This window comes from Bombina bombina, chromosome 5 (genome assembly GCF_027579735.1).
Source record: "Bombina bombina isolate aBomBom1 chromosome 5, aBomBom1.pri, whole genome shotgun sequence".
Taxonomy (NCBI): Eukaryota; Metazoa; Chordata; class Amphibia; order Anura; family Bombinatoridae; genus Bombina; species Bombina bombina.
This window is the reverse complement of record NC_069503.1, coordinates 96703587-96721310: the sequence shown is the minus strand read 5'-3', so window position 1 is coordinate 96721310 and position 17724 is coordinate 96703587. Positions and strand designations below refer to the sequence as shown.

The 17724-nt window shown below is 38.7% G+C and overlaps 1 protein-coding gene across 2 annotated transcripts in view; it reads right to left on the bottom strand.

Moving 5' to 3' along the window:
* The window catches only part of LOC128659970 (gastrula zinc finger protein XlCGF26.1-like), a 110060-nt gene extending 92811 nt beyond the window's left edge, over positions 1-17249 (bottom strand). Inside the window, exon 1 of one of the 2 annotated variants that reach the window (XM_053713563.1) lies at positions 17107-17249. The gene's annotated coding sequence lies outside the window, so the exon portion shown is untranslated. Of the gene's footprint in view, positions 1-15755; positions 15788-17106 lie in introns of those variants that run through there. The other variant, XM_053713562.1, reaches the window with a different exon arrangement.
* Positions 17250-17724: the final 475 nt, after the last annotated feature.

Below are 17724 nucleotides of genomic sequence, written 5' to 3'. Positions count from 1 at the left end.
AGCTGAGATCTGTCCCTTTAATGAACTAGCAGATAAACCCTTTTCTAAACCTTCTTGTAGAAAAGACAATATCCTAGGAATCCTAACCTTACTCCAAGAGTAACCTTTGGATTCACACCAATATAGGTATTTACGCCATATCTTATGGTAAATCTTTCTGGTAACAGGCTTCCTAGCCTGTATTAAGGTGTCAATAACTGACTCAGAAAACCCACGTCTTGATAAAATCAAACGTTCAATTTCCAAGCAGTCAGCTTCAGAGAAGTTAGATTTTGATGTTTGAAAGGACCCTGTATCAGGAGGTCCTGTTTCAGAGGTAGAGACCAAGGTGGACAGGATGACATGTCCACCAGGTCTGCATACCAAGTCCTGCGTGGCCATGCAGGTGCTATTAGAATCACTGAAGCTCTCTCCTGTTTGATTCTGGCAATCAATCGAGGAAGCATCGGGAAGGGTGGAAACACATAAGCCATCCTGAAGTCCCAAGGTGCTGTCAGGGCATCTATTAGGACTGCTCCTGGATCCCTGGATCTGGACCCGTAACGAGGAAGCTTGGCGTTCTGTCGAGACGCCATGAGATCTATCTCTGGTTTGCCCCAACGTCGAAGTATTTGGGCAAAGACCTCCGGATGAAGTTCCCACTCCCCCGGATGAAAAGTCTGACGACTTAAGAAATCCGCCTCCCAGTTCTCCACTCCCGGGATGTGGATTGCTGACAGGTGGCAAGAGTGAGACTCTGCCCAGCGAATTATCTTTGATACTTCCATCATTGCTAGGGAGCTTCTTGTCCCTCCCTGATGGTTGATGTAAGCTACAGTCGTGATGTTGTCCGACTGAAACCTGATGAACCCCCGAGTTGTCAACTGGGGCCAAGCCAGGAGGGCATTGAGAACTGCTCTCAATTCCAGAATGTTTATTGGCAGGAGACTCTCCTCCTGACTCCATTGTCCCTGAGCCTTCAGAGAATTCCAGACGGCACCCCAACCTAGAAGGCTGGCGTCTGTTGTTACAATTGTCCAGTCTGGTCTGCTGAATGGCATCCCCCTGGACAGATGTGGCCGAGAAAGCCACCATAGAAGAGAATTTCTGGTCTCTTGATCCAGATTCAGAGAAGGGGACAAGTCTGAGTAATCCCCATTCCACTGACTTAGCATGCATAGTTGCAGTGGTCTGAGGTGTAAGCGAGCAAATGGCACTATGTCCATTGCCGCTACCATTAAGCCGATTACCTCCATGCATTGAGCCACTGACGGGTGTTGAATGGAATGAAGGGTGCGGCAAGCACTTTGAAGTCTTGTTAACCTGTCCTCTGTCAGGTAAATCTTCATTTCTACAGAATCTATAAGAGTCCCCAGGAAGGGAACTCTTGTGAGTGGAACGAGTGAACTTTTCTTTTCGTTCACCTTCCATCCATGTGACCTTAGAAAAGCCAGTACTAACTCTGTATGAGACTTGGCAGTTTGAAAGCTTGAAGCTTGTATCAGAATGTCGTCTAGGTACGGAGCTACCGAAATTCCCCGCGGTCTTAGTACCGCCAGAAGAGCACCTAGAACCTTTGTGAAGATTCTTGGAGCTGTAGCCAATCCGAATGGAAGAGCTACAAACTGGTAATGCCTGTCTAGAAAGGCAAACCTTAGATACCGGTAATGATCTTTGTGAATCGGTATGTGAAGATAAGCATCCTTTAAATCCACTGTGGTCATGTACTGACCTTCTTGGATCATGGGTAAAATTGTCCGAATAGTCTCCATTTTGAATGATGGAACTCTTAGGAATTTGTTTAGGATCTTTAAATCCAGGATTGGTCTGAAAGTTCCCTCTTTTTTGGGAACCACAAACAGATTTGAGTAAAACCCTTGTCCCTGTTCCGACCGTGGAACTGGATGGATTACTCCCATTAACAATAGTTCTTGTATGCAGCGTAGAAACGCTTCTTTCTTTGTTTGGTTTGTTGACAACCTTGACAGATGAAATCTCTCTCTTGGAGGAGAGTATTTGAAGTCCAGAAGGTATCCCTGAGATATTATCTCTAGCGCCCAGGGATCCTGGACATCTCTTGCCCAAGCCTGGGCGAAGAGAGAAAGTCTGCCCCCCACTAGATCCGATCCCGGATCGGGGGCCCTCAATTCATGCTGTTTTAGTGGCAGCAGCAGGTTTCCTGGCCTGCTTGCCCTTGTTCCAGGACTGGTTAGGTCTCCAGCCTTGTCTGTAGCGAGCACCAGATCCTTCTTGTTTTGGAGCAGTGGAAGTTGATGCTGCTCCTGCTTTGAAATTCCGAAAGGAACGAAAATTAGACTGTCTAGCCTTAGGTTTGGCCTTGTCTTGAGGCAGGGCGTGGCCCTTACCTCCTGTAATGTCAGCGATAATTTCTTTCAAACCGGGCCCAAATAAGGTCTGCCCCTTGAAAGGTATATTAAGTAATTTGGACTTAGAAGTTACATCAGCTGACCAGGATTTTAGCCACAGTGCTCTGCGCGCCTGAATGGCGAATCCGGAATTCTTAGCCGTAAGTTTAGTTAAATGTACTACGGCTTCCGAAATGAATGAATTAGCTAGCTTAAGTATTCTAAGCCTGTCCGAAATGTCGTCCAGCGTAGCTGAACTAAGGTTCTCTTCTAGAGACTCAATCCAGAATGCCGCTGCAGCCGTGACCGGCGCAATGCATGCAAGGGGTTGCAATATAAAACCTTGTTGAACAAACATTTTCTTAAGGTAACCCTCTAACTTTTTATCCATTGGATCTGAAAAGGCACAGCTATCCTCTACCGGGATAGTGGTACGCTTAGCTAAAGTAGAAACTGCTCCCTCCACCTTAGGGACCGTTTGCCATAAGTCCCGTGTGGTGGTGTCTATTGGAAACATCTTTCTAAATATCGGAGGGGGTGAGAACGGCACACCGGGTCTATCCCACTCCTTAGTAATAATTTCAGTTAGTCTCTTAGGTATAGGAAAAACGTCAGTACTTGTTGGTACAGCAAAATATTTATCCAACCTACACATTTTCTCTGGTATTGCAACCGTGTTACAATCATTCAGGGCCGCTAACACCTCCCCTAGTAATACACGGAGGTTTTCCAGCTTAAATTTAAAATTTGAAATATCTGAATCCAATCTGTTTGGATCAGAAACGTCAGCCGCAGAATGAAGCTCTCCGTCCTCATGTTCTGCAAGTTGTGACGCAGTATCTGACATGGCCCTAGCATTATCAGCGCACTCTGTTCTCACCCCAGAGTGATCACGCTTGCCTCTTAGTTCTGGTAATTTAGCCAAAACCTCAGTCATAACAGTAGCCATATCTTGTAATGTTATTTGTAATGGCCGCCCAGATGTACTGGGCGCCACCATATCGCGCACCTCCCGAGCGGGAGATGCAGGTACTGTCACGTGAGGCGAGTTAGTCGGCATAACTCTCCCCTCGTTGTTTGGTGAAATTTGTTCAATTTGTACAGATTGACTTTTATTTAAAGTAGCATCAATACAGTTAGTACATAAATTTCTATTGGGCTCCACTTTGGCGTTAGCACAAATAGTACAGGTCTCATCCTCTGAATCAGACATGTTTAACACACTAGCAAATAAACTTGCAACTTGGAAATATTATTCAAGAAAAATACAATGAAAAAACGTACTGTGCTTAAGAAAGATATATAACAGTTGAAATCAATAAACTTTGTAAAACAAAACACAATTTAGCAAAGGCTTGAATAAAACGTTTTTTATCACAGTCAACTACAATCTCACAGCTCTGTTAGATTACTTCCCTCAAACAAGCTTTGAAGACCCCTGAGTTCTGTAGAGATAAACCGGAACATGCAGGAAAAAACAATGAGCTTCTGACTGAAATTTTTGATGCGTAGCAAAAGCGCCAAAAAAAAAAAAAGGTCCCTCACACACAACAGTGAGAGAGATCAGTAAACTGTCATAATTAGATCAAGCAACTGCCAAGTGGAAAAATAGTGCCCAAACATTTTATTCACCCAGTACCTCAGAAAATGAAAACGATTTTACATTCCAGCAAAAACGTTTAACATAAATTAAGAGTTATTAAAAAGCCTGTTGCTTTGCAATTAGGCTAAAGCCTTATATACACAGTGAAATTCCAGTGAAGTACCATTCCCCAGAATACTCAAATGTAAAATATACATACATGATATTATGTCGGTATGGCAGGATTTTCTCATCAATTCCATTGTCAGAAAATAAACACTGCTACATAACTCTTTGCAGATTAAACTGCCCGCTGTCCCCTGATCTGAAGTTTACCTCTCCTCAGATGGCCGAGAAACAGCAATATGATCTTAACAACTCCGGCTAAAATCATAGTAAAAACTCTGGTAGATTCTTCTTCAAACTCTACCAGAGAAGGAATAACACACTCCGGTGCTATTAAAAAATAACAAACTTTTGATTGAAGAAATAAAACTAAATAAAATCACCATAGTCCTCTCACACATCCTATCTAGTCGTTGGGTGCAAGAGAATGACTGGGGGTGACGTAGAGGGGAGGAGCTATATGCAGCTCTGCTGGGTGAATCCTCTTGCACTTCCTGTTGGGGAGGAGTAATATCCCAGAAGTAATGATGACCCGTGGACTGATCACACTTAACAGAAGAAATACATTTATCCTTAGTCCTAACATTGACCAAGGGGATACTTCTTAAATAAGTTGTTTATCATTGTATCTAGGGAAGTGCTTGAAAAAAAAAAAAAAAAATTTTATATGTGAATAAATTTCCTCTCAGTTCCTCTCAGTTTCCTCTCCCCTCCTCTCTACATGGTTGGGGGATATTAATAATCTGATTGATATGATTCATATAGTCATTACCCATAGATTTAATAAATGGACCCCAAACATTAAAGAATTTGTCTGCCTTATAAGGGCAAAACTTTTTATAGTCATATGCTTCAAGAATGCCTTCTTTCATCATCGCTTTCTTAAGCTGACTAACATTTGGAGAATTTCTATCGATCCAGCAGGAAAAAAATCAGTGATCTTGTTTTTACTATCACTTTATGCACAAATCCATTATTTCCCTCCCATAAAGATGAATGTGTAAGGAAGAAAACATTTACTGCTGATAATTTAATATCTAATTTTAGAATGCTAGAAAGCCAGAAACCCACTTTCAACCACAGTTGAGATTGTTTAGGGCATTCATATACCAAGTGGAGCAGATCCGGATTGATTCTTGAGCATTTAATACACTTATTCTCCACCTCTTTATTCCACTTACGAACTCTATTAGGAGTTAAATAATCTTGGTGCATAAGTCTAAAATGCGATTCCCTCCCTGCCATTGAGTTCTCCAGTTTATGTATTGTCCCCAAACTAATTTGTATGATTGTATCTTCTCTACAGATAGGTATACTATTTTCCCATTTGTTATAAAGGTCTTCTAATTGCCTTGACTTAAACCCATTTAAAAGTATTTCATAGATAACTGAAAGTGGCCTCTGCCTAATTTTTGGATGATCCAATAGAGGATGAGGCTGGAAGAATAGATCAGTGTCTTGGTAAAGAAATGACTTTAAGTAATGTTTTGCTTGTATAAAATAAAATCTATCCTTACCAGGAATTTGATAGAGCCTTTGAATTTCCTCAAATTTGAGTATTTGTTTAGTCTTCCAGTTACATAAATGTCCTAAGTTGGATAATCCACAATCTCCCCAACGTTGAAATGTTGAGTAGTTTAGGCCTGGTATGAATTGGGAGTTCCCCACCAATGGTACCCATCTGTAATACACTTTCTTTTTTATTGATATAATTTTCATAGCTGCAGTCCAAGCAGCCAGAATATCTTTCAACATGGGATGTTGATATATTTCCCTCCCTCTTTCTTTATTAGATGCATACAAAACAAATTCTAATGCCAATGATTTGCATAATCTTCTATCTAATGAACAATTTGTATAGGTATTAGAGTGGAAAATCCAGTCCAATGGGAACCGCAGTAAAGTGGCATAGTTATATAGTAACAAATTGGGCAAAGCTAAGCCCCCACTAATAAAGGGTAGGTATAGTTTATCAATCTTAATTCTGGGCCTCCTACCTCGCCAGATAAAATATCGAAGAGCTTTTGTGAACTTATTCAGATCCTGTTGTTTAATTAATAAAGGAAACATATGCAAAGTATAAAGTATCTTTGGGAGGATAAACATCTTATACGCTGCCACTCTCCCTGAAAGGGAGAGTGGCAGGTTTACCCAGTTTTTAAGTTTATCTATACAGTGATTTAATACATACACTGTGTTATCCCTATACCAGTTTTGGGGGGAGGAAGATAGATATATACCTAAATACTTTAATGTATCCGTTTCTACAAATGGGTAAGCCACATTTATTTTTGGTTTTTTAAGCCATAAAATACTAGACTTGGAAAAGTTTATTTTATATCCTGAGACCTTTCCATATAGCTCTAACTGAGAGATCACTTCATTAGTTTGAGAGTTTGGATCTGATACACATAATAAAAGGTCATCCGCAAAGATAGATAACTGAAATATCTCCTCATCCAGTCTACAGCCTAGTACTTTCCTCCTGAGTTTCATAGCCAGGGGTTCAAGTACCAAGTCAAAAAGCAGTGGTGACATAGGGCACCCCTGTCTTGTTCCCCTGGATAGGGAGAAGGGGGCAGAAATATCACCATTTACCAAAAGAGTGGCCCTGGCGTCCGAGTATACGTTAGATATTAAGTTTAAAAAATTACCCCTAAGGCCAAAATTGAATAGTGTCTGCTGGAGAAAGACCCACTCAACCCTGTCGAAGGCCTTCTCCGCGTCTAATGACAGGAGAAAGGCCTCCGGCAGTGCGTTGGCCCCCCCCCAGCATCCTCCTCAGCGTATTGACAAATAACATGTTGAATTCTTCAAATATTAATTTCAGAGGTTCTCTCCTTGACAAACTCCACTTGGTCCCTATGAATTAGGTTTGGAAGGATATCCTTTAGTCTCTCTGCTATTATCTTCATTAAGATCTTGTAGTCCACTCCCAATAATGAAATTGGCCTATAAGAAGTGACCTCCTCTGGGTCTTTCCCTTCTTTCGGAATTAATATTATGTTTGCAGTCTTAAACTGCTCTGTAATTTTAGCATTATGACAATAATAGTTATTATAGAGGGAATTTAATATAGGTATAATTTTCTCCTTAAGGATATCATAAAATTCTATAGGAAGACCATCCGGTCCAGGGGCCTTACCCTTAGACATTAATTTAATCGTTTTACCTATCTCTTGATCTGAGATAGGTCCATTCAAAAAATCCAATTCTGCTTCCGTAATGTGTGGCAAATTCAAGTCTTTAAAGATCTATCAGGGGACTGGGAGGTATATAAATTACTATAATATTGTTGGAATAAATCCAATATTTCCTCAACTTTATTAACAATCCTACCCCCATCTCTTAAGATTTTAATTGGCTTCTTTCTATTATTTTTTTTTAAATATTCTTGACAAGTAGTTGCCCACTTTATTACCAAACCTCCTAAATTGGGTTATGCCTTTATAGATATCTACTTGTGCTGAATCTAAAAGGAATAATTCCCTCTCTTTTTTGCAAGCAAAATACTTATCTTTGTTTATTCTATTTGGTTTCTTTCTATAGTTTGAGTATGCTATAGATAATTTACAAGGTAGGTCTTTATCCTCTTTCTGTTGTTCTTTCTTAAAACTTTTCACAAAGTGGTTAATATCGGCTTTTAAAGTGACCTTTGCTGCTTCCCAAAAGATATTACTGTTATCTATATGTCCCTCATTATTCCGATAGTACTCTTCCCAGCAATCAACTAAATATGATTTAAATTTAACTGAGTGGTATAAAAATTTGGGGAAAAAAAAAGTATTATAATTACTTTTAGTGTGTTCTTCTAACTTTAAAAGTATCGGAGCATGATCTGACAATAAGAGGTCCAGAATTTTAGCTCCTATTTGCCATAAAAAGAGAAAAGGGAGGGGAGTGACAAGAAACGGTCAGAGAGAAAAGAAGAGAGAAAAAAAAAAAGAGGGGAGGGGGGAATAAAAGGGTTCTACCTTATATATTCCAATTTCTTAAACATTAAATTCACCCTGTTTTCAAACAATTTAAACAGAAGCATCTAAATGGGTTTCCATACAGTGAAGAAAAAACATTAAACAGAAACATCTAAAAACTTATCATATAGTAGTTTGTGACAAAATAATACCCAAATTTACTGTTTACTTTGAATATTTCAAATCCTTAATCCTTTAAAATTTTCACCATGTTTTCTAACATTTTGCACAAAGACATCTGAGTAAAAAAAAAAAAAAAAAAAAAGGGCGGGGGGGGGAAGGGTTTTGGAAGAAAATTCTAACATATATATTCCACTTTCTTAATCATTTAATTCCCCCTGTTTTAAACAGAAGCAACTAAACAGCTTTTCCATATTTTACCATGTTTTCTAACATTTTAAACAACAGCATCTAACAAACATTTCACCCTGTTATCAAGCATTTTAGACAGCAGCATCTAGATAGCTTTCCATTTAGTGAAAGAAGAACATTAAGCAATGACTTCTAAAAAAAATTATCATATAGTGATTTGTGACAAGATAATACCCAAATTTACAAAAAAAAAAAAAGGGGGGGGGGAGAAGAGAAATACCCATCTTATATAGTTCAATTCCTTAATTCTTTAAACTTTCACCATATTTTCTAATATTTTGAACAAAAGCATCTAACAAAAATTTCTAGAATATTAATGGGGAATGCAGAGAGCAGTTTTAAAGAATCTATTATTAAATGTCCAATTAAAATACAAATATTTAGCACTGTCTCTGCAAAGGATAATTAACCCCTTAATGACCACAGCACTTTTCAATTTTCTGTCCGTTTTGGACCAAGGCTATTTTTACATTTTGCAGTGTTAAGATGTCATTTTCCCTTTACTCATTTACTGTACCGACACATATTATATACTGTTTTTCTCGCCATTAAATGTAATTTCTAAAAGATACCATTATTTTCATCATATCTTATAATTTACTGTAATTTTTTTTTTTTTATATAAAATATGAGGAAAAAAAAAATGGAAAAAACACACTTTTTCTAAGTTTGACCCCCAAAATCTGTTACACATCTACAGGGAGTGCAGAATTATTAGGCAAATGAGTATTTTGACCACATCATCCTCTTTATGCATGTTGTCTTACTCCAAGCTGTATAGGCTCGAAAGCCTACTACCAATTAAGCATATTAGGTGATGTGCATCTCTGTAATGAGAAGGGGTGTGGTCTAATGACATCAACACCCTATATCAGGTGTGCATAATTATTAAGCAACTTCCTTTCCTTTGGCAAAATGGGTCAAAAGAAGGACTTGACAGGCTCAGAAAAGTCAAAAATAGTGAGATATCTTGCAGAGGGATGCAGCATTCTTAAAATTGCAAAGCTTCTGAAGCGTGATCATCGAACAATCGAGCGTTTCATTCAAAATAGTCAACAGGGTCGCAAGAAGCGTGTGGAAAAACCAAGGCGCAAAATAACTGCCCATGAACTGAGAAAAGTCAAGCGTGCAGCTGCCAAGATGCCACTTGCCACCAGTTTGACCATATTTCAGAGCTGCAACATCACTGGAGTGCCCAAAAGCACAAGGTGTGCAATACTCAGAGACATGGCCAAGGTAAGAAAGGCTGAAAGACGACCACCACTGAACAAGACACACAAGCTGAAACATCAAGAGTGGGCCAAGAAATATCTCAAGACTGATTTTTCTAAGGTTTTATGGACTGATGAAATGAGAGTGAGTCTTGATGGGCCAGATGGATGGGCCCGTGGCTGGATTGGTAAAGGGCAGAGAGCTCCAGTCCGACTCAGACGCCAGCAAGGTGGAGGTGGAGTACTGGTTTGGGCTGGTATCATCAAAGATGAGCTTGTGGGGCCTTTTCGGGTTGCGGATTGAGTCAAGCTCAACTCCCAGTCCTACTGCCAGTTTCTGGAAGACACCTTCTTCAAGCAGTGGTACAGGAAGAAGTCTGCATCCTTCAAGAAAAACATGATTTTCATGCAGGACAATGCTCCCTCACACGCGTCCAAGTACTCCACAGCGTGGCTGGCAAGAAAGGGTATAAAAGAAGAAAATCTAATGACATGGCCTCCTTGTTCACCTGATCTGAACCCCATTGAGAACCTGTGGTCCATCATCAAATGTGAGATTTACAAGGAGGGAAAACAGTACACCTCTCTGAACAGTGTCTGGGAGGCTGTGGTTGCTGCTGCACGCAATGTTGATGGTGAACAGATCAAAACACTGACAGAATCCATGGATGGCAGGCTTTTGAGTGTCCTTGCAAAGAAAGGTGGCTATATTGGTCACTGATTTGTTTTTTGTTTTGTTTTTGAATGTCAGAAATGTATATTTGTGAATGTTGAGATGTTATATTGGTTTCACTGGTAAAAATAAATAATTGAAATGGGTATATATTTGTTTTTGTTAAGTTGCCTAATAATTATGCACAGTAATAGTCACCTGCACACACAGATATCCCCCTAAAATAGCTATAACTAAAAACAAACTAAAAACTACTTCCAAAACTATTCAGCTTTGATATTAATGAGTTTTTTGGGTTCATTGAGAACATGGTTGTTGTTCAATAATAAAATTAATCCTCAAAAATACAACTTGCCTAATAATTCTGCACTCCCTGTACAACCACCAAAAAATCCCATGCTAAATAGTTTCTAAATTTTGACCTGAGTTTAGAAATACCCAATATTTACATGTTCTTTGCTTTTTTGCAAGTTATAGGGCCATAAATACAAGTAGCACTTTGCTATTTTACAAACCACTTTTTTTTTAAATTAGCGCTAGTTACATTGGGACACTGATATCTTTCAGGAATCCCTGAATATCCCTTGACATGTATATATATTTTTAAAAGGCATCCCAAAGTATTGCTAAAGCAAATGGAATGGATATAGTAGCCATTCTAGAATACACTTATAGCACTCATTGTAGACATATGGGTATATATTCTTAATAAAGAAGGTCACAAAATGGATTGAGGATTTCACTGCAATTTTTTAAAATATAACTTTTATTAGATACGCAATAAATACGCATTTTGGTATATTTCATGTCACCATTTCATCGCAAAATGCGATCAAATAAAAAAAATCGTTCACTTTTTCACAAACGTTAGGTTTTTCACTAAACTATTTACAAAAAAATTGTCAATTATGGCATAAATGGTTGTAAATGCTTCTCTAGGATCCCCTTTGTTCAGAAATAGCAGACATATATGACTTTGGCGCTGCTTTTTGGTAATTAGAAGGCAGCTAAATGCAACTACGTACCACAAATGTGTTTTATGCCCCCCAATGAAGGGGTTAATTGGGAGCTTGTAGTGTTTTTTTTTTTTTTTGAGTTTTCAAAAGAGCTTTATTGTCCGTCATAAACAGAATACAGAAAAAAAGAATAAAAATTGTACAAGGCAGGTATTAAAAAAACATCAGTATTACAGAAATGGTCAATAGTTCAAAATAAATTAGGCCAGAAAACATGGTTCTCTTAAGTGTTATTCAGGTTATTATAAGGAAAAATAACAATTTAGTTTCTCTGAATAGTAGGAGAAAACTTGAAAGTAAGATTAAAAGTGCAGAGAGGACTCATAGTTCCTCAACTAGTCGTGTTCACTGATATAGGGAGGAGGAAGAGAATGGGAGGAACAGGAAAAGGAGGGAGCAAGGAGGGAGGGGGTTAGGGAGTGGTATTATAACCAACGTTAGTCTATAATGATAGTCGTGGACGCACTCTAGAATCCTAACCCTAGATAGAGGTCAGAGGTAAACCCAAACGAGCTCAAACAAGTCTGAGTTGTTAAGTTTATAGAAGATGTCCTTCTCCATGGTGTAGATATACGCCATGGTTTTGCCAACTGCAGACCAACTATGAGGGGACTACTTTTTCCATGCACATGCTATAGCGTATTTGATAGTCGTGAATAGGTATATACAAATATATGAGAGGCATTTGGGTAGAGTGTGGACCCCTATGTGTAGTAATGCTATGGACAGTAATTTAGGGAGAGGAATACCCATATTGGTTAAGACTGAGAAGCATCGCTGCCACAAGGGCTGAATTACAGGACACTCCCACCAGATGGGCATCACGTAACCTCTATGGCCACAGCCCCTCCAACACTCGGGAGACGCGCTCAGGAACATTTTGTGTGATGCGCAGCAGAATTTAGCGGCCTTCTAATTACCAAAAAGCAACGCCAAAGCCATATATGTCTGCTATTTCTGAACAAAGGGGATCCCAGAGAAGCATTTACAACCATTTGTGCCATAATTGCACAAGCTGTTTGTAAATAATTTCAGTAAGAAACCAAAAATTGTGAAAAATGTAAAGTTTTTTTTTTATTTGAACGTATTTGGCGGTGAAATGGTGGCATGAAATATACCAAAATGTGCCTAGATCAATACTTTGGGTTGTTTAATACACAACACTAAAGCTAAAATTACCCCAAAAAGCTCCCTACATGCTCCGCTCCCTAATTAACCCCTTCACTGCTGGGCATAATACACGTATGTGCGCAGTGGCATTTAGCGGCCTTCTAATTACCAAAAAGCAACGCCAAAGCCATATATGTCTGCTATTTCTGAACAAAGGGGATGCCAGAGAAGCATTTACAACCATTTATGCCATAATTGCACAAGCTGTTTGTAAACAATTTCAGTGAGAAACCGAAAGTTTGTGAAAAAATTTGTGAAAAAGTGAACGATTTTCTGTATTTGATCGCATTTGGCGGTGAAATGGTGGCATGAAATATACCAAAATGGGCCTAGATCAATACTTTGGGATGTCTTCTAAAAAAAAATATATACATGTCAAGGGATATTCAGAGATTCCTGAAAGATATCAGTGTCCCAATGTAACTAGCGCTAATTTTGAAAAAAAGTGGTTTGGAAATAGCAAAGTGTTACTTGTATTTATGGCCCTATAACTTGGGGGGAAAAAAACAAAGAACATGTAAACATTGGGTATTTCTAAACTCAAGACAAAATTTAGAAACAATTTAGCATGGGTGATTTTTGGTGGTTGCAGATGTGTAACAGATTTTGGGGCTAAAAGTTAGAAAAAGTGTTTTTTTTTTCATTTTTTCCTCGTATTTTATAAAAAAAAAATTATAGTAAATTATAATATATGATGAAAATAATGGTATCTTGAGAAAGTCCATTTAATGGCGAGAAAAACGGTATATAATGTGTGTGGGTACAGTAAATGAGTAAGAGGAAAATTACAGCTAAACACAAACACTGCAAAAATGTAAAAATAGCCTTTGTAATAAACGGACAGAAAATGGAAAAGTGCTGTTGTCATTAAGGGGTTAAGCTGAGAGGAAAGGTTAAGGATGTTAAGTAGCCTACTGGTGTTGTCTGGACCCTCTCATTGAGGGACAAATCCCACCTGATCCGGGTTGATGAGAGACGGTAGTAGGTCCGCGAGTCGGTTAGCCAAAATCTTAGAAAAAAAACTTAATGTTGGTATTAATCAAGGAGATTGGCCTTTAGATGGTGCAGAGAGAGGGGTCCTTGTTAGGTTTTAAGATGGTGACTTCTAGGAATTCTTTCTGGAAATCGCCTTCTTATCTAGGTAGTGTGTATTAACCCTTCACTAGCACAAAGAACAGCACAGTGAGTATTAACCCTTCGCTAGCACAGAGAGCAACACAGTGAGTATTAACCCTTCGCTAGCACAGAGAGCAGCACAGTGTGTATTAACTCTTCACTAGCACAGAAAGATGCACAGTCTTTAGTAACCCCCTTCACTATCACCGAGAGCAACACAGTGTGTATTAATCCCTTCATTATCACAGAGCAGCACAGTCTATTAACCCCTTCACTATCAACAAGAGCAACACAGTGTGTATTAACCACTTCACTAACAGAGAGCAGCACAGTGTGTATTAACCCTTCACTAGCACAGAGAGCAGCACAGTGTGTACTAACCTTTCACTAGCACAGAGAGCAGCACAGTGTGTATTAACCCTTCACTAGCACAGAGAGCAGCACAGTGTGTATTAACTCTTCACTAGCACAGAAAGATGCACAGTCTTTAGTAACCCCCTTCACTATCACCGAGAGCAACACAGTGTGTATTAATCCCTTCATTATCACAGAGCAGCACAGTCTATTAACCCCTTCACTATCAACAAGAGCAACACAGTGTGTATTAACCACTTCACTAACAGAGAGCAGCACAGTGTGTATTAACCCTTCACTAGCACAGAGTAGCACAGTGTGCATTAAGCCTTCACTAGCACAGAGAGCAGCACAGTGTGTATTAACCCTTCACTGGCACAGAGAGCAGCACAGTCTGTATTAACCCTTCACTAGCACAGAGAGCAGCACAGTGTGTATTAACCCTTCACTAGTACAGAGAGCAGCACAGTGTATATTAACCCTTCACTAGCACAGAGAGCAGCACAGTGTGTATTAACCCTTCACTAGCACAGAGAGCTGCACAATGTGTATTAACCCTTCACTAGCACAGAGAGCAGTACAGTGTATATTAACCCTTCACTAGCACAGAGAGCAGCACAGTGTGTATTAACCCTTCAATAGCACAAAGAGCAGCACAGTGTGCATTAACCCTTCACTAGCACAGAGAGCAGCACAGTGTGTATTAACCCTTCACTAGCACAGAGAGCAGCACAGTGTGTATTAACCCTTCACTATCACAGAGAGCTGCACAGTGTGTATTAACCCTTCACTATCACAGAGAGCTGCACAGTGTGTATTAACCCTTCACTAGCACAGATAGCTGCACAGTGTGTATTAACCCTTCACTGGCACAGAGAGCAGCACAGTGTGTATTAACCCTTCACTAGCACAGAGAGCAGCACAGTGTGTATTAACCCTTCACTAGCACAGAGAGCAGCACAGTGTGTATTAACCCTTCACTAGCACAGAGAGCAGCACAGTGTGTATTAACCCTTCACTATCACAGAGAGCAGCACAGTGTGTATTAACCCTTCACTAGCACAGAGAGCTGCACAGTGTGAGTTAAAGGGCCATAATACCCAAATGTTTAAACACTTGAAAGTGATGCAGCATAGCTGTAAAAAGCTGACTAGAAAATATCACCTGAACATCTCTATGTAAAAAAGAAAGATATTTTACCTCAAAAGTTCCTCAGTAGCCACCTCCCATTGTAAAGGATTTCTAAGCAGCATTTTAGTGTGTTTGTCCTGGGACATCTGAAGGGACTAGCATTGTGCACTCTCATATTATTTCACCAATCAGGTAAAGGAAGCTTACTATGAAATCTCATGAGAATTAAGTCAAATCTCATGAGATCACAGTAAGAGTTCATGACCTCAGCACTGCTTATGCTGATTGGCTGCTGTTCATTTCTTCATTTTTTTTTTATTTTTACCTGCAGCTGGGAGCAGGTGAAGTATAACTTTTTACACAGAACTTACTCTGCTGAGCTGAGGAGATTGTGAGGTAAAATATCTTCCTTTTTTACATAGAGATGCTCAGGTGATATTTTCCTGTCAGTTTTTTACAGCTATACTGCATCAGTTTCAAGTGATTTAGCATATGAGTATTATGTCCCTTTAACCCTTCACTAACACAAAGAGTTAAACAGCACTTAGTATCCCATTGCCTGGCACAAGCAGGTGAATAACATGCATTAAAAGAACAACATTTATAACAATTATAAACTTTTTAAGCAGACTAGAAAGTCACTAAAACGTTTTATCACACAATACACACAGCCTGACTCACTCACCCAGCTGCAGCTGCACAGGAAGTAAATGGGAGGGGAACACAACAGAACAAAACACTGGAGCTCCACTCTAGACAGGAAACATGTGACCTCCACTCAAAGGTTTTTTTTTTTTTTAATCAACTTTAATGTAACAAACAACCTATAGCAAATCATTCTAAAAACGAAACATTTTGCGGCTTTCTTGTTCTTAATGTTCATTCACAGTCGTTTATGCTGACTGTCATTTATAAAGTAACCACTGTGACTGTCATTTATAAGGTAATCACTGTGACTGTCATTTATAAGGTAACCACTGTGATTGTCATTTATAAGATAACCACTGTGATTGTCATTTATAAGGTAACCACTGTGACTGTCATTTATAAGGTAACCACTGTGACTGTCATTTATAAGTTAACCACTATGACTGTCATTTATAAGTTAACCACTGTGACTGTCATTTATAAGGTAACTACTGTGACTGTCATTTATAAGTTAACCACTATGACTGTCATTTATAAGTTAACCACTGTGACTGTCATTTATAAGGTAACCACTGTGACTGTCATTTATAAGTTAACCACTATGACTGTCATTTATAAGTTAATCACTGTGACTGTCACTTATAAGGTAATCACTGTGACTGTCACTTATAAGGTAACCACTGTGACTGTCATTTATAAGGTAACCACTGTGAATGAGCATTAAGTACAAGAAAGCTACAAGGCTGAAGTTGTCTTCTTATTCATTCAGCTTCTTATTCTGCAACTGATTACAATTTGCAAAATAAAGATATCTAGCATTATTTTTATTTTAACTAAAATAATAGTTTTTCCAAAAACCTAAACAAACTTACATTTTATTAAAAAAAAAATCAACTTATATTGCAATAATCAGATGGCAAACATGGCACAATTTTGATTCTTTCTAATAAGTAACTGATATTATAAAAGGGTTAAAATCCTTTGCGCCACTCATTTATGTGTGGAATATACAAGGCGTGAGCATCTTCATGGGACAGACGTTATTAGCCTTGTCCAACGCTCTTTATGGCAAACAAATTTGTGCCAACCTTGCCACTTTATATATTTTACCTTTTCTAAATACGTCATTGGTATTTTAAAAAGGGTAAAATCCTTTGGGCCACTCATTTTTGTGTGTGTGTATATATATATATATATATATATATATATATATATATATATATATATATATATATATATATATATATATATATATATATATATATATATATATATATATATATATACACACACACAAGGCGTGATCCCATCATAGAACAGACATGTTATCTGTCAGGGTTTTTTCCCTGTTTTGTTTGCCATGTGCTGCTGGCAGCCATTTTACTCACCTCTCTTGCTGACTATGGTGCATTGTGGGGGATGCTGCTCATTTTCTGCAATTCCTTTTATGGCCAGACTGGTGTGCATCATCTGTGTGAGACAGGATGCAGTCTCAGAATTGTGATGTCATCACTTGTTATTTAAAGGGCCTCTGTTCAGTATGCTTTGCCTTTGCGTTGTCTCAGATCTGTTTGTGAGAGTTCCTGTGTATTCATAAAACACAAGCGGAAAGCGGGGCACAGGTGGAAAAACAAAAGCATCTTTATTGCTGGTCAAACACGGAAAGTAAAACAAAAAGTAATAAACCCAACTACATGTAGAGAAAAACGGTCAGACGCGTTTCGGCTCACGCCTTCATCTGTGACCTAAATGTGTCCTATAACTGAACATGTATATAGCCTAAGGATATAGCTGATAGGATGATCCATTGATTAAACAATGATTAGCAGCTGTTGTTAGAACCTCCTCAGAATCCTTAAAGGGCCACTGTAAGTAAATATTTTCTATGCCTGTTACTAACTAACTACCCCAAATACGCTTTTTATCAATAGCATTTCATTAACATATCTCTACCGTATATCAGAAATCTTGTCTGCAAATTTAATTGTTTTCCAAACCCACTCCGT